The 24,328-nt window shown below is 46.9% G+C and overlaps 1 long non-coding RNA gene across 1 annotated transcript in view; it reads right to left on the bottom strand.

Moving 5' to 3' along the window:
* LOC117875639 overlaps positions 1–24,328 on the bottom strand; it is a 35,497-nt gene that overhangs the window by 5,628 nt on the left and 5,541 nt on the right. Inside the window, exons 3-4 of the long non-coding RNA XR_004645310.1 lie at positions 18,631–18,738; positions 4,879–4,995 (exon numbers count right to left, since the gene is read on the bottom strand). This is a non-coding gene — a long non-coding RNA (uncharacterized LOC117875639). The remainder of the gene's footprint in view (positions 1–4,878; positions 4,996–18,630; positions 18,739–24,328) is intronic.

Below are 24,328 nucleotides of genomic sequence, written 5' to 3'. Positions count from 1 at the left end.
CCCTGAGAGCTGGGGGCTATGAGGTCCAAATTCACGTGCTGATTGTCAGAGTCCTGTGTGCATGGGACTCCGGTAACGAGCGAGTGCTGAGAGAATGTGGAGACGGTCAACTCTACACTCAGCTGATGTGGCAACTCATGGTGTCAGATGCCATCAGGTGGTCGAGGGACATTTACATAGAACACATCACCAGACATCGGCAATACCAGGAGGGATGAGCTGGAGTGCCAATGAGAAGCGCAGTCAGGAAAGTAACTCAAATACTTTCCTGATGGACTGTTTTTTTCTCTAAATGGACAACATATCCTAAATTTTCAATTACTGAGGGACAATATTGCTTTCCGCCACCAACTCTCTGTATAACTTTTTTCATGAGTAATGTACCCGAATATATGGATGTTAGATATCTAAACTGTATTCTTAAATTCATTCACCTAAATTTGGGTTGTTGCTGATTATGCACAATATGTATTTTATGATTTTAAAAACAAACTTTGTATTTGTGGATAATCTAATCACTATACCCAGAGGTACACACATTCTTTTCTCAACCTACGTATTATAATTTTTTTAACATTATCTTTAATAAAAAATTTAAATCTGAAAAGCTGCTAGGGTTGCCAAATGAACTTTGATGGAACTAAGGGATAATCCTGACTTCTTAAGCTGTAGCAGGTACTCCAGAATGAGCTGAAGTGGAGCATATAAAGGAGCAGTATTGTGAAATTGAGACCAGAAGCCAATCTTGTCCACTTTTGAAGATAAGTAGTCCCAGTGGAAATTTTTCTACTATTTAAAAATACATATTGTACTATTGCAGAGCAGAACAGAATGACTCTAGCCCTGCAAACCATCCAGGAACCACGTCTTGAGGGGAAGAATGCCCAAGTTGGGATGCATCAGACATCCTGGAAGAGAACTTGAAGAATTGTTGGGAGATCTATCAGAGGATAGAACAGGGATCGGCAACCTTTGGCACGTGGCCTGCCAGGGTAAGCACCCTGGCAGGCCGGGCTGGTTTGTTTACCTGCCACATCCACAGGTTTGGCCGATCGCGGCTCCCACTGGCCGCGGTTCGCTGCTCCAGTCCAATGAGGGCTGCGGGAAGCGGCGGTGGGCCACGTGTCAAAGGTTGCCGATCCCTGGGATAGAGGGTGAGATGAAACAAGTAAGGGAACCATGTTTGCCTTGACCATGTTGAGGCTATCAGAATAACTCTGACCTTGTCCTGCTTGATCTTGTTTATCAGCTTGAGGATGAAAGGCATTGGAGGGAAAGCATAAAACAACTTGTCCAAAAATCCCCAAACCTTTACCCCTTGGCTCAAGGGCACATTTCAGGGAGTAAGGGGTCTCCCAAACAATTTCCCTGAGTAGCTAACTAAAAGTTGGCGCACTCTCAAACTCTGTGAATGATCCTCAGGTTCTGAGATGTCTCTGGACTCCTCAGTCACTGCAGAGGACTAACAATCATTGCTGGTAGGCGTCCTCTTCATGCAGGAGTCAGGCTGCTTCTGGTGCCAGGATTTCCCCTCACCACAAAGGGGTGCAGGACTCAAGGTGCAGATTAAAAAAACTATACTAAAATCTAAACTTTAGTCTCCCACCCCAGAGCTCAGATACACTCACAGCAGAAGGAAGCCCTGGACTAGCAACCAGAGCAGAGCCTGCCATGTGGTGCCTGATCTCACCTAGGGAATTGGAGGGCTAACTCGACTGGGGGAAGTTTTCCCAACAAAGCTCTACAAACTGGGAGTCACCTTGGAGAGGGAAAGGCCCAAGCTGAGGGATCTTGCTTTCAGGTCTCCAGAGGCCAGTACTCAGGGAGAACCCTGCATGCGGGCTTGGGACTCACCAGCTCCCTACCCAGCCAGTCCTGCTCTTTACCAGACTGGCTTCTCTTCTCTCCTGAGCAATGAGGGAAGGGCATCTCCCTCTCTATTGGTCAGGCTAGCTCTTCTTACCAGGCTTTCACTTGTCAAATCATTTCACTCTGCCCCCTCCTCCATGTAGGCACACCTGCAATCCTTCCTCAAGCCAACAGGGGCCTCTATTGTTCTAGATAGGGTCTCTCCTCTCTCCCTCATGGTTGCCAAGAAGACACTGAGTCTGCCCTTGGCACCCCCTTTCTACCAGGAACAGTGTGCCTCTGTCTAGGGTTGCCAGGTGTCTGGTTTTCAACCGGAACACCCATGCGAAAAGGGACCCTGGTGGCTCCAGTCAGCAGTGCTGACTGGGCTGTTAAAAGTCCAGTCGGTGGTGCAGCAGAGCTAGGGCCGGCTTCCTAACGGACTCTGCGTGGCTCCCTGGAAGTGGCGACATGTCCCCTCTTTGGCTCCTAGGCACAGAGGTGGCCAGGGAGGCTCCACATGCTGACCCTGTCCCAAGTGCCGGCTCCGCAACTCCCACTGGCTGGGAAAAGTGGCCAATGGGAGCTGCGGGGGCCAGTGCATGCAGGTGGGGACAGTGTGCAGAGCCCCCTGGCCATGCCTCTGCATAGGAGCCGGAGAAGGAGACATGTTGCCTATTCCGGGGAGCTGCCCAAGATAAGTGCTGTCCAGAACCTGCACTGTGTCCCATTCCCCAACCCTCTGTCCCAGCCCTTAGCCCTTCCCACACCCAAACTCCCTCCTGGAGTTCGGACCCTGAACACCCTCCTGCGCCCCAACCCCTTGCCCCAGCTTGGAACCCCCTCCTACACTCTGAACTCCTCAGCCCCAGCATGAAGCCCCCTCCTGCACCCTAAACCTGCATCCCCAGCCCCACCCCAGAGTCTGCACCCTCAGTCGGAGCCCTCACCCCCACCCATGCATCCTAGCCCCCTGCCCCAGCCCGGAGTCCCCTCATTTCTGGCCCCATATTGGAGCCCAGCCAGAGCTCTCACCCACTCCCACACCCCAATCTCCTGCCCCAGCCTAGTGAAAATGAGCAAGTGAGTGAGGGTGGGGAGAGTGAGCAACAGAGGGAGGGGGGCTGGAGTGAGCAGAGACGTGGCCTCGGGGAAGGGGCGAAGGTGTTCAGTTTTGTGCTATTAGAAAGTTGGCAACCCTACCTCTCTCTGAGCTACCAGCACACAGAGCCCCAAGAATCTAGGTAATCCCCTTAGGGGTTACACATTGCAGAAATCCTTACGTGATGCTTTATGCTCGAATTCCACGACTTTATTGCCTTGGTGCAGAGGGAATGGGCTCTCACCACTCCTTGCTGATTGATAGAAATCTTGCAGGTCATGTTGTCTGTCATGACCTTGATGGATCTGTGTCTGATGAAAGGAAGGAAATGAGGGCAGGAATTTCTGACCGCTCTGAGCTACAGAAGGTTGATACGGAGGTGGCCTTTGCTGTCAGAGAACCAAGGTGCACCCCCCCCTCAATCCAACAGAGAGGCATCAGTGGTTACAGTTACTGTCAGTGCTGGTTGGAGGGAGGCTGGAGTCTTATATGGTATCACAAAACTTGGTAAGGTCATCAAGACAGGAGTCAGAGTTGACCGTACCAATCTTCTATGTTTGGTGCTGTCCCCATCAGGGCGCGCGCGCACACACACACACACACACACACACCCCCCAGGGTCTTCCCGGAGCTCCGTTTAAACTTACAGTCATGTTTTCTCATGTGCCCTTTACTGGAGGAGTCTTTTCCCTCTAAGGTACAGAACCTTGAAAGTTATTGATTTGGCTGGACACTGAGGTCTTTGTGAGGGAAAATCCTTGGGAGGGGAACTAGATCTCCTCTTCGGAGAGGATTTGGGGGAGGGATCCGAAAATTTTTCATTCTTAGGAGAATGTTGCACCGAGGTGGAAGGGGTGCTAGAGACTGATGTCCAGGGCGGTCCTGATCTAGTCCGAAGCAGGGTGGAGGGAACGCTCCATTATGAGTCATCAACATTCGACTTCTCGGTTCTTCTGAGCCCTATATTTCAGAGCTAGACAGAAGTTGCACTTCCGCAGTACAGGCAACTTGCCCAACAGCAAATGTACTTGGAGTGTCCATCACTGACTGGAATGGCTTCTTTACACAAGAGGCAGTATTTAAACCCCAGTGAATCTGGCATGCCCCTCACAGGGAAAATTAAGATTTTTTGTTTGTTTTTGTAAAACAACACTAAACTAACAACAACTAGCAAACCAGCTAACTAATCTAAAGAGAAGCTCTGTAGCTGCCAACGTAGGCAAGAAACGGACACTCTAGCTCTGTCTCAAGCTGAGGTAGTTGACAAGGAACTGAGAGGGTGGTTCATCTGTGCAGCCTGGTATAGCCTCAGCGTGGGACACGAGAATACCATGGCGCATGAGCAGACTGAACAGATACCGATTTTGCAAATCTCCAATCAAGAGCGCATGGCCCATATGTGCACCCAGAGTGTCACTACTTGAAGATGAACCTTCTTTCTTGTGAAAGTTTCATTGCAAATGAAAATCAATGCAAAAATCTCAAGTTTTGCAGTTTTCAGATTGTGTTGCTTTATTTCACACAGCCCCAGTGAAAACAGTGGGATTGCTAGGAAAACAGTATGGAAAAGTCACACCAAATTAAAAGTCACTAAAAATTGCCTTTCCCCTTAACTCCCTCCCCTCTAATTTGGAAGATGAGAGCCTCGTGAAAGAGAAAATAAAAATCTTTGATGGAGTACTTCACTAAAATATAGTGCTGGATCTGACTAACACTTGTGTGTGCTAGAAGTCCATTTTCTTTCACTTTGGTGAAATTATCCCCATAGCTGCTACTTACCCATGTAAGGGTTCACAGGACTGGGCCCAAAAAACTAATGTCAATGAAAGTAAATTATTTTGGCTGAAGCTCTCTGATGCTTTGGCTTATGGCTTCGTGCTCTGACAACAGTACCACAGTTTTAATTTTTTTCCCCTCTGGCATCATACCTGTGACACCCGAGGCTGGCTTGGGACCTGGCATCACAGCTTCAGGAAACGGAAGAGCAAGAGGATAATACGGGAAGGGCCAGCCCAGAGGGAGGAGGCATATTCCGTCTCAGTGGACTAGAATCACAAAAAAAAAATATTATAATGTCATAGAGACGTTTGTAACATCAACAAAATACAAGGCAGAGTGTTGGTGCCAGCCATGCTCATAAATATATGTTTAGCACAGCAGCTATAATAACATGCACATCATCACACGAGAACAAATTCCTGTCACACTGTTGGAGGTAGGAAAAAAAATGCTCTCTAAAATGCCTCACATGAAAATTCAATGCTCTCATTACCGGAGAGTGCAGCTCTCACAGGACAAATAAGACTACGGTCTGAAAACTATTTTAATAAATCAAAACTAAATACATGACTGTCTAGATTCTCTTTAAGGGTTTATTTTGACTTTGGCTTGGTGTTTTGTAGAGCAGTGTACAAGAGCATTTATTGTATCGTGTGTGTGCGTGCGCGCTTATAAACACAACAGGCAGAAAACAAGTAGCACTTGATCATAGCTGTCTCTGATCCCAGCCAAACTGCTCTAGTACCTTGTCTTGCGAATAAAAATACTATGGGCAGAATAAGTGAGGAGCAAGCTCCTCCTTTAAAATAAGAAATGGACACCATAGTCTGCAGAGCAGGGGGGTGGGGGTGGCATCTGAGCCATGGCCCAACCGCTTTTAAGCAGATACATGGAAAATAGAATTGCCACTCGACTGGTTTTTGATCAGCCTGGCCATTTTTAACTCTTTTCTTGCCAGTTGCCAGTTAAAAGATGTAATTTGCCAGGTTTTCTTGCTGCATGCACATGTGGCCGTGCACATCAGAGCTGGAAGCATGCTGCACCTGGCACCCAGCTCTCCTTCCGTATGCTCAGTATGTCATCTCCCAGAACCTCACCTGTCCGCTGCCAAAACTGCAACGGCTCCTCCCAGTGTCACAGAGCCAGCTGTGAAGCAGGACTGAGCAGTCACTAAAGGGTGAGGCTTGCCAGCAGGGACGGGTAAGCTAAGAAGTAGGGTGGGAGAGGCAGGGGCTTCTGGGAGGGGACAATTGGGGGGCTCTCTCAAGAGGAGAAGCTCCTGGGAGGGTTGGGTGTAGGAGTTCATAGGCCAAAGGGGATCAAATTGTTAGTGGGTGGGGGCACTTGAGAGAGGAACAGGAGGGGGTGTAAATCCATGCCACACACACACACACACACCATGGGTGGTGTTGTGGGGCACTACTCTGGGATTTAGGAGACCTGGGTTCTATTCCTAGATCTGCCATTGACCAGCTATGTAACCTAGGGTAAGTCATTTTGACTCCCTGTGCCTCGGTTTCCCTTCCTGTCCTTTGTCTGGCTTGTCAATTCAGGCCATAAGCTCTTCAAGGGAAGAGCTATCTCACTATATGTTTGTCCTGTGCCTAACACAATGGGGCCCTGATCTTAGCTGGGACCTCTAGCCTCTATTAGAATACAAATAATAAATGTATCTGTAATTGGTTATTGTCTGATGTGTTTGTACTTGTCATCTTCGTACACACCTATTAATACTTAAAGATATATTGATACAGGGCCAGATTGTGAAACCTTTACTCGCTTTGGAACTAAGAGGAGGAACTGCTATGCAATGAGCCCATTCATGGGAGTAAACGCTCACCAAGGGAAGGGGTTCAGAATCTTGCCTGCCCTGCCTTTATATATTATGCTATTATTAAATTTAACATGTCAAATGTTTATTTAGTGTATATGATTACTTACATATTTGTCTTTCTGGAAATGTATACATGTTACTTCTGCTGGGAATCAAGTAGGGGAACATGTACAATTCTTATATGTATTTTTTTTTCCTTTTACTATAGTCATTTCAAAAATTAAGCCTATATTCGTTCTCATAGTTCTGATTTGTTCACTTCAGTCTGTTTTCTTTTTCTATCCAGGGAGTCAGAGCTACAAGCTTCACAAGTCAGTTCAGATGGTTATCTGCAATTTCTTTTTGTAGTGCTCTTTGAGGTCAAATCCATTACAGCGTGTGCTCAGACTGACTTTCCACACTTAACTCCACTGGGCCTACTGTGACATACTCAGCAGTTCACCTGAGAACCTGTTATTCATAGATACAGGAGATGTTAAAATTGATATATTAAAAAAAAAAAAATCTGTTTCATGCCTGCTCTGCACCCTTGTGACTGAATAACCTACTGCACTTTAAAATGATCTAATAAACAGCATACCATTTTTATGACCAAGATAAAAATGATTTTAGTCATTAGGTATTGCCATTACATCCAAAGAGTATATGATTATGACTTGTAAAGGCCATGAAGTTTAGCCACTATGGCCCTTGCTAAGAGCTATGGCTACATGATCTTCTGCTTCCATATCATGCCAGTTGGGAAAGTAACATACCTCTACAGATAAAGATGTGTAAGCATCTGCAGCTGACTTCTAAATTGAAAACATGGAGCTATAGTAACACTATTTTTTTTACTCCCCCTTGTACATGAAGCTGGGTAAACTGCTATGTGCAACAGGGTTTTTGCTTTTTCTAATGCTTGAGCAAATTTAAAATACATCACTGACCTTTTAATGGACAGACAATTAGACTCAGATACCGGTAATTTGGCTCCTAGTGGCACAATAGATTAATTCACTAGCTTTTCACCTTCAGAGATCATTTTTCACATCCAGTTAAGACTGAGGTGATTATGGAGGTTTGGAAGAAAAAGCCAATAAGAGAGGACAGAGAAGGCATTAAAACTCCCCTAACTGGCATTTGGTCTGTCAGTTCTCACCAGAGTTCACAATTTGGCGGTCTGGAAGGAATCCCAGCTGATTTTAAACAATAAAACCATGTGACCATGATTGTTTTCCCATCTGCTTGTGGCCAGCAGATTGAGACTTTTTCTCAAGTGTGGACTTTGGTCCCAACATCCAAAACTTTATTGCCTCTCGATTAAACTACTGCTTCACGCTCTCCATGAAATACGCACAGAAGCTGAAGATAAGAAAGCTGCTACATTCTGCACTAAGTGGTGTTTCTTGGCATGAACACAACACTTGTACTCAAGGATCAGCACTGGCTACCTATGAGTTTCCACGAAGAGTTTCAAGTATTAGTGTTAAACTATTATCCCAAAATGGCCTGAGGTCTGCCTAATTGACAGACTGTCTCAGAGTCTGTCTACACTGAAATTCAAAACCCACAGCTGGCCTTTGCCAGCTGCCTCAGCCTCCCGGGGCTTGGGTTATAAGGCTGTTTAATTGTTGTATAATCTTCGGGCTCAGGCTGAAGCCTGGGCTCTAGGACCCTATGAGGTGGGAGAGTCCCAGAGCTTGGACTGCAGCCTGAGCCTGAACCTCTACACCCAAACCTCGCAATCCTGAGTCAGCTGGCATGGGTTTTAATTGCAGTGTAGACATATCCTCTCTCTGTCCTGGCATACTTTGCAACTGCTATTAACAGAGGTGCTCCAGTTGGAGGCCCTTCAGTCTTTGTCCAGTAGGGATCTTGAAGAAATTATGGTGTATGAACACATATAATGATTGTATGGTTTTGCTACAAGGGGCAGAGTTAAGGGTACACAGACACCCTTAATTTTGTCATTTCCTGACTTTATTTTGCAATGTTGAGGAGGTTTGGAATGCCTGGTCTGGATATGCCATCCAGCTTTAACAGTAGTTTCATGGCTGACTCAGTGAGCTTCCATGGGCATGAATATAGGTAATTTTCAAGGAAAAAAAAGAGAGATTTAAAAAAAAAAATCAGTGACTTTAGATGTTATAAAAAGCAAGAGGGAACGTGTGTCCTTATCACACGTACTGTAATGTACTTTCTTTAAATATTCTATAAAGTGCCTTTGATTTTCAATCAAAGGTGCTTTGTATCTCAGAGGTACAGTACAGTAGCTTGATTACCATTGTGTCATGGCATTTGCTACGATAATGACTTTTTTTGTGAATGACTGAGTCAATAAGCACATAAAATTCTCATATACTTTCAGCATCTGTGTTATTGCTCCCCTTCGGCTGAAGCAATTATACCTTTTTCCTTTCAAAAATCTTACCCAGTGTTTTCTTTTTCCTTATTACTGCTGCTCTGACTTACATTTAATTACTCAAGCACTGCTTGGTTTGGTGAGTCTGTTACCTATTACTTGCATCTCTGTGCTGTGAAAAAGAGGACTTACAGATTAGCTGATTAGGGTGACCAGAAGTCCCGATTTTAAAGGGACAGTCCTGATATTTGGGGCTTTGTCTTATATAGGGTCCTATTATCTCCCCCCCTCATTTTTCACACTTGTTATCTGGTCACCCTATAGCTGATATGCAAGTATTTGATCAATCACAATTATCTAAATTCATAGACCAAAAAAAGTTGGGGCGGGGGGGAGGTTGTGGAACTTGCATAAGATTGTTATATGAAAATATGTTTAACCTAATTTACTCTTGAATATTCAAGTTTCCATACAAATGCTATGACAGGGCATAAAAGCATTTCCTGGTTCCCAGTACACAATGGGGTTAAACTTCATCTTCCCTTTCCCTTCCTCTGGCTCACATGTTTAAGGAAAAGCTTCTGGATAGACAGAAGGATGAGAATATCTATGGAAAAGAAGATCAGATGGTTATGGCTCAGAACCAGGACTCAGGAGATGGGAAGCAGAGCTATTCTAATAACTGATTTTTCAGTTCACTGGCTACTCTGAAAAAAATAATTTTGGATCAACACAAAAATGGAAGTTTTTTTAATTTTTTAGCAAATTGAAAAAAGTCAAAAAATTTCATTTTGGGTCAAAGCATTTTGATTGAGCAATTTTTAACTTTATTTTTCCGATAAAATTGAAGACAATTTTGAAATGAAAAGTAATTCAAATCAAACACTCAAATCATTTCATGTCAAAAATACCAAAATGAAACATTTTGACTTTGAGAAGTTTGAGGGGAGTGGGAGGACAGACGTATGGGAGAGTTACATGAACAACTCTGCAAAATCAACATGAATTCACAAAACGTTTCAGTGTTGCTGAATCTGCATTTTTTGCCATAAAAAGGTTGAGATTAAAAATTTTGCTCAGTTCTAAACTGAATTCATTTCCTTGCTCTGCCACAGACTTCCTGTGTCATTCTGTTCATGTCATTGTACCTCTCTGTGTCTCAGTTCCCCATCTGATAAATGGGGATAAAGGCACTTGCTTTCTCCCACCTTCTGTTTGTTTTGTGTCCTTTAATTTAAGCTGTTCAAGGCAGAGACTTTCTTAGGCCTGGTCTACACTAGGCGTTTATGTCGAAGTTAGCGCCGTTACATCGAATTAACCCTGCACCCGTCCACACCGCGAAGGTATTTAGTTCGACATAGAGGTCTCTTTAATTCGACTTCTGTACTCCTCCCCGACGAGGGGAGTAGCGCTAAATTCGACATGGCCATGTCGAATTAGGCTAGGTGTGGATGGAAATCGACGCTAATAGCTCCAGGAGCTATCCCACAGTGCACCACTCTGTTGACGCTCTGGACAGCAGTAAGAGCTCGGATGTTCTGAACTGCCACACAGGAAAAGCCCCGGGAAAATTTGAATTTGAATTCCTTTTCCTGTCTGGCCAGTTTGAATCTCATTTCCTGTCTGGACATCGTGGCGAGCTCAGCAGCACTGGCAACGATGCAGAGCTCTCCAGCACTGATGGCAGTGCAATCTCAGAATAGAAAGAGGGCCCCAGCATGGACTGATCGGGAAGTCTTGGATCTCATCGCTGTGTGGGGCGATGAGTCCGTGCTTTCCGAGCTGCGATCCAAAAGACGGAATGCAAAGATCTATGAGAAGATCTCTAAAGACATGGCAGAGAGAGGATACAGCCGGGATGTAACGCAGTGCCGCGTGAAAATCAAGGAGCTGAGGCAAGGCTACCAGAAGACCAAAGAGGCAAACGGACGCTCCGGATCCCATCCCCAGACATCCCGTTTCTACGAGGCACTGCATTCCATCCTCGGTGCGGCCGCCACCACTACCCCACCACTGACTGTGGACTCTGAGGATGGGATAGTGTCCACGGCCAGATCCTCGGACATGTTAGCGGACGGGGAAGATGAGGAAGGAGATGAGGAGGACGAGGCAGTCGACAGCGCTCACAACGCTGATTTCCCCGACAGCCAGGATCTCTTCATCACCCTTACAGAGATCCCCTACCAACCCTCCCCAGCCGTTACCCCGGACACAGAATCTGGTGAAGGATCATCCAGTAAGTGTTGTAAACATCTAAACATTTATTTGTAACAGAACATGAATATTAACAATTTAAAAAATGGGTTTCTCATGATTAGTTTGATTAACTTTACGGTTCAGTCATGGGCAGTGCAACTATTGAAAAAAAATCTAGCAATGTCCGGTTTTGCATGATTGTCCTGCCCAAGCCGCTCTACTGTTTAGTCCCTGCTACTGCAGCTACAGTAACATGCGGTCTATATGTCCGGGGATGGAGCAGAAATCCTCCTGGGACATCTCAAGGAAGCTCTCCTGCAGGTAATTTGAAATCCGCTGCATTAGGTTCTTGGGGAGAGCGGCCTTATTGGGTCCTCCGTAGTAGGACACGTTGCCGCGCCACGAGACTAGCAAGTACTCCGGAATCATTGCTTGGCACAGCATGGCGGCATACGGCCCTGGTCTTTGAAGGCTTTCCCGGAGCATTCTCTGTCTGTCGCTCTCAGAGATCCTCATGAGGGTGATGTCGCTCATGATGACCTGCTTTGAATGAGGTAGGGGAATGTTAGTGTTGGGACTGCTTTACCGTTCCTTTACAGAACTGTAACCGCTGGTTTGCAGCCACGCGGTGGAGGCGGGAGAGGGTCAGCCGAAAGGGATCGTTCCCGGGGACAGCCGCGAGGGTGTGGGACAGGAGCAGACTTCCTGCTTGCCGGATTGCTGGCAGCAGGGACCGACATTGATTTCAATGTGAAATGAGGCCATTGCTAATATTAAAGTTTTAAGCTGCCACGAATCTACGGCTTACCATGTCTGCGTGCAAGAGCAATTCCGTTGTCCTGACAGGGTTCTCAAAAGTGCTCTGCAAAACCCCAGACACTGAATGCGAAGGCCGAGAATTCGACCTTGTGCTGAGTGCGCATGTGATAGGTGCTGTGCATGGTCCTGTTCACAGAGAAAGACTATGTTTTTTGTTCACAACTACATTTATCTTTCTGAGGAATTCACTCCCTTTTTCCCATTCCCACAGCCCCATCTGCGACTGTCTCACAACCTAGCCTGTCATCACACTCCCAGAGGCTAGGGAGGATTAGGCATAAGAAGAAGAGGACACGGGAGGACATGTTCTCAGAGCTTATAGCCTGCTCCCGAGCCCAGGCAGCACAGCAGACCCAGTGGCGGGAGAACTTGTCCCAAATGCACCAAGCCAACATGGATCGGGAGGAGAGGTGGCGTCAGGAAGACCAGCAGGCGACTCAAACCCTGCTTGGACTACTGAGGGAGCAAACGGACACGCTCCGGCGCCTTGTGGATGTTCTGCAGGAACGGAGGCAGGAGGACAGAGCCCCGCTGCAGTCCATCTCTAACCGCCCTCCCCCGCCACCAAGTCCCATACTCCCTTCACCCAAAGTGCACAGAAGGAGAGGCGGCAGAGTCCCTGCTAACTCTCACTCCACCCCTGCAGAGAGCTCGAGCAGCAGAAGGCTCTCATTCCCCAAAGTTTGACAAGTTCTTTCCTTCCCGCCTGACACAAGCCCCCGTCCAAGTTTCACTTCCCAGTCCCATGTGTAGTTGATAATAAAAAATATGTTTCTGTTAACTACTGTTTCCATCATGTTCTTTTGGAGGGGGGGGGGGAAAGGGGGTTGGTAATTGGACAGGACAGTCACCTTTGGCAGGGTACATAGTCGGGGGCAGGCACAGCAGCAGGGCACATACATAGTGCAGTGATGCAGTGACTACTTACCCTGGTTAGTCTGGGAGGTTCTTTTCATGTTATGTGGTGGGGGGTGGGTTGCTCTGTGACTTTGTGTCAGGGGAGGGCAGTTAGAGATCTTAAGCGGCGGTCCTTAGGCAGGATCACAGAGCCACACAGCAGGGGATCTGTAACCGTCCCCCCCCTGCCACAAACTCACATAGACCCCCCATACACACAGTCCGTATCAGGAGGGGTGACAGGCTCCGTTGAAAGAACCATCCCACCGCAGCGGAGCCTGTCAGTCCTTGAGTTTAGAAGCTGCATTCGCGCGACTACACTACACCCGCTCCGCACCACAGTCTGCGTCCCAGTTTTAAAAAATTCCCGCGAAAACAGTATTAAAGAAAACGGTGTGCTTTAACAAAGTAGAACTATTTTTATTTTGAAACGTGTGTTGGAAGTGGGGTGAAGGCTTCTCTGTACACAAAATTAGAAAGTCACAGGTTACCCTGCTCACTCAGGAACTTTGCTTTCAAAGCCTCCCGGATGCACAGCGCTTCCCGCTGGTCTCTTCTAATCGCCCGGCTGTCTGGCTGTGAGTAATCAGCAGCCAGGCTAATTTCCTCAACCTCCCACCCAGCCATAAAGGTCTCCCCCTTGCTCTCACAGAGATTGTGGAGCACACAGCAAGCTGCTATAACAATGGGGATATTGGTTTCGCTGAGATCACAGCGAGTCAGCAAGCTTCTCCATCTCCCCTTGAGACGTCCAAAAGCACACTCCACCACCATTCTGCACTTGCTCAGCCGGTAGTTGAAGAGTTCTTTTTCAGTGTCCAGGGCACCTGTATAGGGCTTCATGAGCCAGGGCATTAGCGGGTAGGCTGGGTCCCCGAGGATCACTATAGGCATCTCCACATCCCCAACAGTTATTTTGTGGTCCGGGAAGTAAATACCTTGCTGCAGCCGTCTAAACAGACCAGAGTTCCTGAAAACACGAGCGTCATGAACCTTGCCCGGCCATCCGACATTGATGTTGGTAAAACGTCCCCTGTGGTCCACCAGTGCTTGCAGCACCATGGAAAAGTAGCCCTTTCTGTTAATGTACTGGCTGGCCTGGTGGTCCGGTGCCAGGATAGGGATGTGAGTTCCATCTATGGCCCCACCGCAGTTTGGGAATCCCATCGCTGCAAAGCCATCTATGATCGCCTCCAAGTTTCCCAGGGTCACTACCTTTGGCAGCAGTACATCAACGATTGCCTTGGCTACTTGCATCACAACAACCCCCACGGTAGATTTGCCCACCCCAAACTGGCTCGCGACTGACCGGTAGCTGTCAGGCGTTGCAAGCTTCCAGAGGGCTATGGCCACTCGCTTCTGGACAGTCAGGGCTGCTCGCATCCGGGTGTCATTGCGCTTCAGGGCAGGGGACAGCAACTCACAAAGTTCAAGGAAAGTTCCCTTCCGCATGCGGAAGTTTCGCAGCCACTGTGATTCATCCCAGACCTGCAGCACTATGCGGTCCCACCACTCAGTGCTTGTTTCCCGTGCCCAGAATCGCCGTTTCACAGCATCAACATGACCCATTGCCACCGTGATGTCCTCGGCGCTGGGTCCCCTGCTTTCTGAGAGGTCTGTGCTACTCTCAGACTTCAGGCCATCACCGCATTGACGTAGCCTCCTCGCCTGACTTTTCTGCATCTGCCTCAGGGCAACCTGTATGATAAGCTGCGAGGCGTTGAGAGCGGCCACAACTGCAGCGATGGTTGCAGCGGGCTCCATGCTCACAGTGCTGTGGCGTCCGCGCTGTCAATGACTGGAAAAGTGCGCGAAATGATTTCCCGCCGGCGCTTTCAGGGAGGGAGGGAGGGCGGGAGTGATGGACGGATGACGACAGTTACCCAAAAGCACCCTGGCCCCTTTTTTTTTTACCCAGAAGGCATTTGCGGCTCCACCCAGAATTCCAATGGGCGGCGGGGACTCCGGGAACTATGGGATAGCTACCCACAGTGCACCGCTTCCAATGTCGACGCTTTCCCCGTTAGTGTGGACTCACAAAGTCGAATTACTGTCCTTAGTGTGGACACACACGTTCGACTTTGCAATATCGATTCCAAATATTCGATTTAAGTAAAATCGAACTACTCTCGTAGTGTAGACAAGGCCTTAGTTTGTGCGGTACAGTGCCTTGTACAGTGGGACCCCAGCCTCAGTCTCTAAGCATTAATATAATACAAATATTAACAATGCATGATGGAAAGACAAGGTCCCGTATTTAAGCCCCGGTTCAACAAGCTACTTAAACATGTGCCACTGAAGTCAATGGGTCAATTTAAAGTTGGGCACAGGCTTGCGTGCCTTGCTGAATCAGGGCCTTACACTCTGAGGGATGGATTGATTCCCAGCCTGAGGTAGTTTTTGTTTTCCTCTTTGTTTTGATGCGGGCTAATATATAAAGATTCTCCCTGTCTGAACAGACATGACTGCCTGTTGCTGTGTTTTGCTTCTGCTCAGTAATCCCTCCAGGTTACAAAGGTTGCTCAATAGCTAATTAAAACTTTTACATCTGGCAATTGGACATCTCCAGGGACTGACTACAAATCCTTTCATTTACAGTTTCATGGCCTGAAGTATGGCTAAGGCTAGTAGCAATTTTAAAGTCATTACCATCTTAGCATTGTCTAGTTGTCTTGTTCCAGTTTCTACGGGTCAGGTATCAGCCTCATGGGAAGCCCCATCACAATGATCCACAAGGACAGCTTCACCAAAGCAGAGAAACTTGAATAGAAATGGAATCTGAACAACTCAGTCACTGCTGTCTTCAAACAGAGGTGCTCTGAGACAACATAGGCAGGGCTGCATGGGAAGATTGCATTGCTGCTGCCCATACTGTACATATTGTGTGAATAAGCAGAGGACTTCAGCTTCCAGTGTTTTCATTCTGGCATCTTTCATGAGCACTAAAATCTTACTGGAGGAGGATTCATTCGCCCACTTTAAAAGAGTGCCAAATTGGCACATTACAGAGGCGAGAAGTCCCGTATACCTTTCCATATGTGAGGTCTTTTCATCTGGGAGCAGCACCAATGCTAACAGCTTACTGGACTGGTAGGCTCATAAAACAACCCAGCATGAAGAGGTGTTTCTACCTTCAGAAGCAATGGAAATTTTCTGGCCAGCTTAGAATGAACTTCAAAGGATTTGCTCAAGAGGTTTGACTAATATTATGTTTTCAGAGCACACTTGTATTGACTTTTCTGATAACCTTACCAACCAAATCATGCATGAAAACCACTGTTACACTTTTTTTTTGGCTAGACTCTCTGCCCCATTTCTTTTGTCCTGTACACTGCAGTATGTTACACGTTCACTGCAAATGTTTATAGCTCCACAGCAGACTTGACAATTGGGACAAATCCTCAACATCAGCACAAAGCCCAAGTGAAAGAAGTTTTCTGCAGGGGTTCTCAGTGGGGGGGGGACTGAATCCTCTCCCAGTCTGTGCAGCTTTTGCTGCGGTGCTGGGATACCAGCTGTACATTTTCTGTTCCCATTCTGAATGCGAATGGGGAGGTGATGAAAGGCTACAGAGGAGCTACCCAGTAGTTCCTTGTGGTTAATTTTATTTATTATTTGTATAAAAGTACTGCCTAGAAGTCTGAACCAAGATTGTAGCTCATTGTGTTAGACACTGTCCACACAAAGTAGTAAAAGACACTCCCTGCATAGACAAGCTTACAATTTAAATAGACAAGGCAGACAAAGGATGAGCAAAAGCAAGTGTTATTATTAGGGTTGCCAGCAGTCCCTTATTACAAGGAACGTCCCTTATTTTTTTTTAATCTCTGTACAGCAAGTCCAGGAGTTGTTGAGTGCTGCAAAAAGCAGCAATAAGTACCCCTGGATGAATGGACTGTAAGGTGAATAGAAAGCTGGCTAGATCATCGGGCTCAACAGGTAGTGATCAATGGCTCCATGTCTAGTTGGCAGCTGGTTTCAAGCGGAGTGCCCCAAAGGTTGGTCCTGGGGCCGGTTTTGTTTAATATCTTTATTAATGATCTGGAGGATGGTGTGGACTACACTCTCAGCAAGTTTGCAGATGACACTAAACTGGGAGGTGTGGTAGATACACTAGAGGGTAGGGATCGGATACAGAGGGACCTAGACAAATTAGAGGATTGGGCCAGAAAAAACCTGATGAGGTTCAACAAGGACAAGTGCAGAGTCCTGCACTTAGGATGGAAGAATCCCATGCACTGCTACAGACTAGGGACTGAATGGCTAGGTAGCAGTTCTGCAGAAAAGGACCTAGGGGTCACAGTGGACGAGAAGCTGGATATGAGTCAACAGTGTGCTCTTGTTGCCAAGAAGGCTAACGGCATTTTGGGCTGTATAAGTAGGGGCATTGCCAGCAGATCGAGGAACGTGATCGTTCCCCTTTATTCGACATTGGTGAGGCCTCATCTGGAGTACTGTGTCCAGTTTTGGGCCCCACACTACAAGAAGGATGTGGAAAAACTGGAAAGAGTCCAGCGGAGGGCAACAAAAATGATTAGGGGTCTGGAGCACATGACTTATGAGGAGAGGCTGAGGGAACTGGGATTGTTTAGTTTCCAGAAGAGAAGAATGAGGGGGGATTTGATAGCTGCTTTCAATTACCTGAAGGGGGGTTCCAAAGAGGATGGAGCTCGGCTGTTCTTAGTGGTGGCAGATGACAGAACAAGGAGCAATGGTCTCAAGTTGTAGTGGGAGTTGTAGTAGGTTGGATATTAGGAAACACTATTTCACTAGGAGGGTGGTGAAACACTGGAATGTGTTACCTAGGGAGGTGGTGGAATCTCCTTCCTTGGAGGTTTTTAAGGCCCGGCTTGACAAAGCCCATCCGGGCTGGGATGATTTAGTTGGGAATTGGTCCTGCTTTGAGCAGGGGGTTGGACTAGATTACCTCCTGAGGTCCCTTCCAACCCTGATATTCTGTGATTCTATGTAGGTGAATGCTGCTTATTATTAAATACAATAAATAATAATAGTTAATAATAATTACAATAACAACAACAACATCTGGCCTAAGGGTGGGGCCCGGGTGCTAAGAAAACAGCCCCTTATTTTTGAAACGTTGGCAATCCTAGTTATTATCCCCATTTTACAGACGGGGAACTGACAAAGAGAGAGACTAAATCCCAGATCCTCAAAGTTGTTTAGGCACCTGACTCCCATTGAAATCAATTATTTCAGTTAAATCGATTATTTCAATGGGAGTCAGCCACCTAAACAACTTTGAGGATCTGTGCCTAAGTGATTTGCCCAAGGTCACAGAGGAAGTCTGAAGCAGACTCAGCATCTGAATCCAGATCTCTTTTTTGTCCAGACCAATACCACATGACCATCATTTCATTCCACTAGTTGTGGGTCCACTGGCCAAAATGCTACCTCTCTCCACTCCATACCACCATATTATGGCATGAGCCTCCATGGAGCTCTTATCTTTTCATCTCTCAGCCAGGGGGAGGCCCCCACAAGCAGGATCACAATGGTTCCATTCTGCCAAGAGCCCTCTGCCTCTACAAAAGGGAACCAGAGGACTTCTTATTTCACACACAAAACACAAGACATGAAGCAGAATAAATTACAGTGTTTAGTAAACTAGGAGCTCACATGTACAATGTTAATCCCTATCACCCACGGATCAGTTGTTGACAATGGAGTTAATTTTAAATGCAGCAAAAAATTAATTAGTGACTGCAGTGTTAGTCACTATTAATTATTACGATTATAAATTATGAACAATTTCGAGTCATTGTTCCTTTTAATGCTGTTACGGATATTCACCTTGTGGCTGAACTGTGCTGGAATCTTCCGAAGCACTACACCGTCTGATTCAATGCTTTGTGGGCTCACATTCAGAAAGCCATTTGGCCTGCAAACTTGCTGGATTATCTGTAAACACAGTGAAAGAAGACAGTTATTGCATGAAGCCCAGGCAGCGCACCTGCATGCTAATGAGTTAAATGTCATGACAGAAACACAAAACCATTATTCCGTGCTACCTTTAAGATGGAAGCCAATTTACTTTTGTAACATTTCAAATAGAAAATTATCATGTAATTTCCTATGTCAATACATCATTTATTTTGTAATAAATAACTAAATACATATTTATTGGGCTTTTTTTTTTTAATCCATCTGTTGTGCTATTCTCAGTTCTCCCTGCCCTAGATGTACTATTCAGACTCATTGTAATGCTTTCTGTCTAAGGCTGCTATACCCTTTAAGCTCTGTAATGATTGAGGAATGTATTATAGGATTAAACACAGCTACCATTTCCTTCAAAGAATCCTAAATTACTTATGTTAGGATTTATGAATTGTCTTAAATTAAACCCAAAAAAGGATTTATATTAACAAAGAAGAATACATTGAAGGAAACACTAAGTCATAGTCTAAAACATATAGGCATTTAAAAAAAAAATCTACATTAGTGTTGTGGAGCAAATCAACGAAAGCCAGCCAAATCAACACTAAGGCTGGCACTCCAACTTTGACATTCTCACCATGCCTAACAGTTGTAGCAGCACATATGACTTGTAACAGCATAAACTGAACTGAGGCTTAAGGAACACATATTTGCAAACTATTTCAGACTTCTACAATACACTCCAAATGAGCAGAAGAGGGAGCTTTCTTTTTCACTTATGGTTTCACTTTGGCAGCAACTGAAAGTTATTGTCAGAAGGCTATTTGGCTAATCATGTAAAATGAGATGTATTTATTTCATTTACTTGGTGGTCTGAGTCCAGTTCCTAACTAACAAGTGCCGGTATCTCAAAACATCCATACACACAAATGGTACTAACTGATAGTAATGGGTGCACTTCTAAAAAGGTTCAAAGTTTGGTTTCCTAGATATGTTTTTAAAAACTTTTTATTGGTTTTCTATAAAATATAAATACATAATGAAACAATATATATAGATATAAATATATGCACAAGATGTAAATAGCATATAAATAACAAAATTCAGTGTTCATTATTTGTAACAACTGGGTAAAAACAAAACAAAAAACAAACACTTCTACCTGTAGAGGTCAATGACTAGATAACATAGCCTCTGAGTATCGGGGACTAATACATACTAAACTGAAAAAGTATTCAATAGTTTCATGTGTGACCAGACATCCTCATATTTTTTCCAAGCATTTCCATTAGACAGTCTCTTTTTCCATTAACGCAGTAGTAGAGAGCTCACTAAGTCAATCTGTGTATGAGGAAAGAATTGCAGATTGCCACTTTCTCAAATAACTCTTTTGGCCTCTAAAATAGTTACTAGAATCCATTTCTTAATTGAGTTAACTGGTAATACCAACTCATACAGCACCCCTAAAATACACAAGCTTGGAGAGATAAGATAGCACCACAAATTTTTTGAGAGAGCATTGAATATAGTGTTTCAGAACATATACATTCTTTGACAGGCACAGAGGATGTGTGAAAGGTTTGCATGTGGCTGTTTGCACCTCCAACATTCACTGCATATTGCCAATCTATCCTTAAACAAATGTTCCGGAGTTTAATAGTACCTGTTTAATATCCTGTTCTCATTCCTAGAATACTTTAAAGAATACTTTGTGGTCCTCTAGCACTATCCGTCAGAATGCTTTAATAAAGCCTCACAGAAACCCCATATAAGTATTATTAGTCTGGGCAGCTCTTACCACACCCTAGGGCAGTGGGCCCCAAACTGTAGGGTTTACCACCCTAGGGAGGCATGGATGAACACTTGGGGGGATGCAGCGGGGCCTGGGTCAGCCCCCACAGGGGATGGGTAGGGAGCGCCTTCCAGCCCTCCTGTGTCCCCCATCCATTCTGGCCCCGCTGGAGCACCTCTCCCCAGCCCCAGCCGTGGCACCACTACTGGCCGTGGTTCCACTCCTGTCCACGGCCCCAGCCGCACCTCCGGCCCAGCTCCCGACCGTGGCCCCCAGCCCTGGCTCCAAGGGGTGTGTGGACTGAGTGGGGGGTATGACTGAAATATTTTGGGGACCCATGGCCTAGGGTGACTATACATCCTGTTTTGGCCCCAGACATCCAGACATTTTTGCCAAACTGGGCATTTGTCCTATTTGCTCTTGCCACTGATCACCAGCTCGGGGGACTGGGGGGGGGGGGGCGGGGGGGGGCAGTGAGAGTGGCAGGGCTCGAGCCAGTCCTGCGCACGGAAGGATGGGGATGTGGGTGAGTGGCTTGGGCCAGCTCCGCGTGGAGTGAGGGAGAGGCTCAGGCCAGTGGTAGGGGAGAGAGACTCAGGCCAGTTCCATGTGAGGGACTGGGGGGAGAAGGGAGAGGAGCTTGGGCCAGCTCTGTGAAGGAGGGTTGGGGGCCAAGGGAGAGGGTGCTCAGGCCAGTCCTGCATGGGGGATGAGGAGGAGAGGCTGGGGGAGAGGCTTGGGCCAGTTCTGCACAGGGCAAGGGAGAGGCTCAGGCCAGCTCAGCACAAGTGATGGGGGGAAGGCTCATGCAAGCTCTGTGCTGTGGTCCAGTGAGTGGCTGACCTACCTACCCATGGGGAAGGGTAGGGGGAATACACTCTCCCTACCACAGGATCCATCTTCCAGCCTGGCCAGGGGGCAAGGCCTCAGGGAGAAGAGGAGGAGCAGGGTGGAGGAGCAGGGCCGATAGGCAGGGTGGGAGAGGAGGAGCAGGGGTAGGGTTGCCAGGCGTCCGGTTTTTGACCGGAACGCTCAGTCGAAAAGTGACCTGGGCAGCTCCAGTCGGCAGCTGTTAAAGATACGGTTGTCAGTGCAGCAGGGGCCCAGGGCTAAGGCAGGCTCTCTGCCTGCCCTAGCTCCGTGCGGCTCCCAGAAGCAGTCGCCTGGGTACCGTGACCAATGGGAGCTGCGGGGGCAGCGCCTGCGGGCACGAGGGCAGCGTGCAGAGCCTCTCTGGCTGCCCCTCCACCTAGGGTCTGCAGGGACCTGGCGGCCACTTCCTTGGAGCCACAGTAAGTGCCACCAGGACTCCATGCCCCCACCCCAACACCCTGCCCCAACCCGGAGTCCCCTCCCACACACAAACTGCCTCCCAGAGTCCACACTCCGCATCCCCCCCCCACACCCCAACCACCTACCCCAGCTCTGACCCCCCTCCTATACCTCAAACCACTCAGCCCCACCCAGAGCTGAACCCCCAGTCCAGAGCCTGTACCCCCTCCTGCATCCCAACCCCCTGCCCCAGCCCAGAGCCCTCTCCTGCACCCCAAACCCCTCATCCCCAGCCCCACCCCAGAGCCCACACCCCCAGCTGAAGCCCTTACCCCCCTCCTGCACCCCAACCCTCTGCCCCAGCCCAGTGAAAGTGAATGAGGGTGGGGGAGAGCGAATGACAGGAGGGGTGAAACTGGGTGGCAGGGCCTCAGATGAGGGGCGGGGAACGGGCAGGGCCTTGGGGCCCCATTGGCCCATGCAGTAATCTGCCACTGGTTATACTACTGCATCCTCCTCTCAGAGGTACAGCATAAAATTAGAAGGTGGCGTATTTGCCTAGCCTGGAATCAGTGCAGAGGAAAACATAGGCTCAGACTCCACAGATCCGCAACCAGACTTGCAGAGTAGTTGTCTCTCTGTGTGCCCTTCAAGCACCCTCTTCCATTCAGTCAACAATGCTGCTTTCAATTCCAGGCTACCACAGGTTCCTCCACTACAGCCGCATATTCCATGAGGGATTAATGCCACAACGGGGAATTTGGAAATAAAGAAAATTGCCAAAAACTTCCAGCTCCTTTCCCACTGGAGCACAATGTACAGAGTGAGCTGCAGGGCTGGCTCTAGGTTTTTTTGCCCCCCTCCCCCAACAAAAAAAAATGTGAGAGCTGTCTGACTATCCATGCTATAATGGGGCTTACAAACTTCATACAGAAAGAGGCAGAAGAGAGAGAAGAACCTTCCCCCACTTCAAGACAACCAGCTAACCACATCTCAGAACTGCCAATCATCGAGACCACACCCACAGCTTGGACCAATAAGGAAAACAAGCCCAGCTATAAAGGAAAGAGAACAGAGAGAGAGGGGGGCAGACAGGAGGGCCTAGGATAATGGAGGAGAACAGCCTCACACCAGGCTACCTCTAGGGAACCAATAAAGAGGTAAAATAAAGGCTTCAAGCCCTGGAGCTTGAGAGCTGCTTGATTCATGTTATATTAAGTTGTTGGACTGGGCGATTTTGAGCTGAATAGAGAAGAGCCAGTTTGGTGAAAGTTGGAACACCAAAAAAAGAGACTGCACTCAGAGTGGTTGACACATACTCTCTAATATCCATAGAAACCCTAATCTGCACAGTCTGTACATCATGTGGAGACACCAGTCCCCTGCAGACAGACCAGTCTGGTCCATTTCCCTGTGCAGCAGCTCCCTTGCAAGAGCACAAGAAAGGAAACACTGAAACCTAACTATAAACATTTTGATAAAAGAATTTATTAATTTAAACTTAAATTCCCTTTTGAAATCCCCATGCTACCCATGCTTTCCCACTGTGCTGATTTCCTTTCTTTAAGAATGAGAAAGGAAATGAAGGGAGAAAAATCTGTTCAACAGATTTTCTGAGGCAATAGAATAACATGAGGCAGAACAGCAGACTTTTTGAACTGTTACATTCACGTTCAAGGGAAGATCCTGCTCTCTTTACTAGCCCGAACACTCCCCCGTGGCTTGAGTGCAGCTAAGCTCCAATCCTGCTCCCATTGCTGGCAATGGGGAAAACTATCAGCAGGAGAAGGACTAAACTCCTACTCATACAAGTAAAGGAAATAGGTGTTGGTGTCCAGTGCATGAGTAATATACATTTACAGACCTTTTATAATGCAGCCTCGGGGATGTAAATAAACAAGGAAGACCTCTTAAGAGTGAATGCTCTTGAGCCATCAGGCTGACAACTCAAAGGTGCAATAGTTTTGTGACAGGACTTTTCAGACTCCAGCACACTCAGCACGCAAGCAGAGTGCTTCAAAAAGCAGCATAAGATGATCATTTATGATGCTTCTATTTCTAGAATTCCCCAAAGGTGGTGGCATTGAACCATATATATTTTTCAAACAATGTCAATAATATGCACGTTATCTGTGTAAAGCGTGAAGCTGTTACTAAATTACAGAAAATAGACAGCTGTCTAGATTGAGGGAAAGCAAAAAGGACTATTTTTACAAGCGAGAGCTAAAGCCCATACATAGCGGGGTTTGTATTGCTACTGGAAATAGTGGCATTGCCTTTGATATACAGTAACAGTGCAAGTGACACTACTCTCCTTCATGTTTTATATTGTTGCCACCAGAAACAATTACATTGCCCAAGCAAAACTTGTCGCAAGGAGATGGAGGAGAAGTTCAACAAGGCATTCCCTCCCTCCTTCAGAGAGACGTAATAATGACCAGGGTGATTATGCTTTTAAGAGGAGAAAAATACCAGTTGTCTGGAGTGTTGCCCAAGACACAGTTCCAGGGGCTCCTGTTTCCACTGTTGCCTAAAAAGGAAGCCTAATTA

Source organism: Trachemys scripta, chromosome 3 (assembly GCF_013100865.1).
Source record: "Trachemys scripta elegans isolate TJP31775 chromosome 3, CAS_Tse_1.0, whole genome shotgun sequence".
Classification (NCBI taxonomy): Eukaryota; Metazoa; Chordata; order Testudines; family Emydidae; genus Trachemys; species Trachemys scripta.
Note: the sequence above shows the minus strand (reverse complement) of the source record. Positions and strands in the feature narration are given on the sequence as shown.